This window comes from Durio zibethinus, unplaced genomic scaffold (assembly GCF_047325235.1).
Source record: "Durio zibethinus cultivar Kanyao isolate XHJ-2024 unplaced genomic scaffold, ASM4732523v1 HiC_scaffold_391, whole genome shotgun sequence".
NCBI classification, from domain to species: Eukaryota; Viridiplantae; Streptophyta; class Magnoliopsida; order Malvales; family Malvaceae; genus Durio; species Durio zibethinus.
In genome coordinates, this window is record NW_028323014.1 from 237,501 (window position 1) to 240,000 (window position 2,500).

Genomic DNA, 2,500 nt, shown 5'->3' on the forward strand with positions numbered 1-2,500 from the left:
GCTTGCCTCGACCACCATCGGCACACGCTGGGCCCTGGTGCGGCAGGTTGCCTCGACCACCATCGGCACCCGCTGGGCCCTGGTGCGGTCGGTTGCCTCGACCACCATCGGCACACGCTGGGCCCTGGTGCGGGCGCTTGCCTCGAGCACCATCGGCACACGCTGGGCCCTGGTGCGGCAGGTTGCCTCGACCACCATCGGCAGCCTCGACCACCATCGGCACACGCTGGGCCCTGGTGCGGGCGCTTCCCTCGACCACCATCGGCACACGCTCCGCCCTGGTGCGGTCGGTTGCCTCGAGCACCATCGGCACACGCTGGGCCCTGGTGCGGCAGGTTGCCTCGACCACCATCGGCACACGCTGGGCCCTGGTTCGGGCGGTTGCCTCGACCACCATCGGCACACGCTGGGCCCTGGTGCGGGCGCTTGCCTCGACCACCATCGGCACACGCTCGGCCCTGGTGCGGTCGGTTGCCTCGAGCACCATCGGCACACGCTGGGCCCTGGTGCGGCAGGTTGCCTCGACCACCATCGGCACACGCCGGGCCCTGGTGCGGGCGCTTGCCTCGACCACCATCGGCACACGCTGGGCCCTGGTGCGGCAGGTTGCCTCGAGCACCATCGGCACACGCTGGGCCCTGGTGCGGTCGGTTGCCTCGACCACCATCGGCACACGCTGGGCCCTGGTGCGGGCGCTTGCCTCGACCACCATCGGCACACGCTGGGCCCTGGTGCGGCAGGTTCCCTCGACCACCATCGGCACACGCTGGGCCCTGGTGCTGGCGGTTGCCTCGACCACCATCGGCACACGCTGGGCCCTGGTGCGGGCGGTTGCCTCGAACACCATCGGCACAAGCCGGCCCTTGGTGCGGGCGGTTGCCTCGAGCACCATCGGCACACGCTGGGCCCTGGTGCGGGCGGTTGCCTCGACCACCATCGGCACACGCTGGGCCCTGGTGCGGGCGCTTGCCCCGAACACCATCGGCACAAGCCGGCCCTTGGTGCGGGCTCCTGGCTCGACCACCATCGGCACACGCTGGGCCCTGGTGCGGGCGGTTGCCTCGAACACCATCGGCACACGCCGGCCCTTGGTGCGGCCGGTTGCCTCGACCACCATCGGCACACGCTCGGCCTTGGTGAGGGCGCTTGCCTCGACCACCATCGGCACACGCTGGGCCCTGGTGCGGGCGCTTACCTCGACCACCATCGGCACACGCTCGGCCTTGGTGCGGGCGCTTGCCTCGACCACCATCGGCACACGCTGGGCCCTGGTGCGGGCGGTTGCCTCGACCACCATCGGCACACGCTGGGCCCTGGTGCGGCAGGTTGCCTCGAGCACCATCGGCACACGCTGGGCCCTGGTGCGGTCGGTTGCCTCGAGCACCATCGGCACACGCTGGGCGCTGGTGCGGGCGCTTGCCTCGACCACCATCGGCACACGCTGGGCCCTGGTGCGGCAGGTTGCCTCGATCACCATCGGCACACGCTGGGCCCTGGTGCGACAGGTTGCCTCGAGCACCATCGGCACACTATCGGCCCTGGTGCGGGCGCTTGCCTCGACCACCATCGGCACACGCTGGGCCCTGGTGCGGGCGCTTGCCTCGGGCACCATCGGCACACGCTGGGCCCTGGTGCGGGCGGTTGCCTCGAGCACCATCGGCACACGCTGGGCCCTGGTGGGTTTAGGCACATCTTCAAATTTCTGCCGTGCCAATGCCATTTTTATGGCTTGTAAATTCATACAATGGTCCCCTAAGCCTTCACGTGAAGTTTCGTTGGAAGATGACTCGTTTTCTATTTTTCACAATTTTCGAAACTTTTTGCGGTTCGGGATTTTTTAAAATTTTTTTATAAGGATTTTTGGCCCCAAATTTTGTAGGCATGATCCTTCTATTTTTGTTGGCATGCACAAAAAAATTCAGCTAAAAACTCGAAGTAGAGAAGATTTTGTGACCGTTTGAAAAAAGTGTCCCCATTTCAGACACTTTAACGGCTACTGGTAGCAAACCTGTAAAATCTCAAATGCTCTTTAAGGGGGTGTGAATTCTCAGAGGTTTGATGAGGGATAGGGGGCCAACACAAGGCCAAGTACCAGCACCCATCGCACATCATGTGCGCACACCCCCCCGGCCCCCCTCCCAATCGCCGGAACTCCAATGCCGCCGGTCAGGTTCTCCGGCGGTACTCCGGCGATGCTCCGGCGATGCTCCGGCGATGCTGTCCCGAGTGAAAAAAATGCGGCACCAGCACATGCTGGAGCCAAGCATGGGCACCGTGGCTCAAAATCGAACTTCGGCCAAGGCCTCGACCATCAATGGCACATGATGATGCATGGTGATGGCACATGCATCGACCATCATCGGCATAGGCTGCCCTTCGGTACGGGCACTTGCCTCGACCGCCATCGGCACAAGCTGGGCCCTGGTGTGGGTTGTTGCCTCGATCACAATCGGCACATGCTGAGCCTTGGTGCGGGCGGTTGCCTCGAGCACCATCGGCA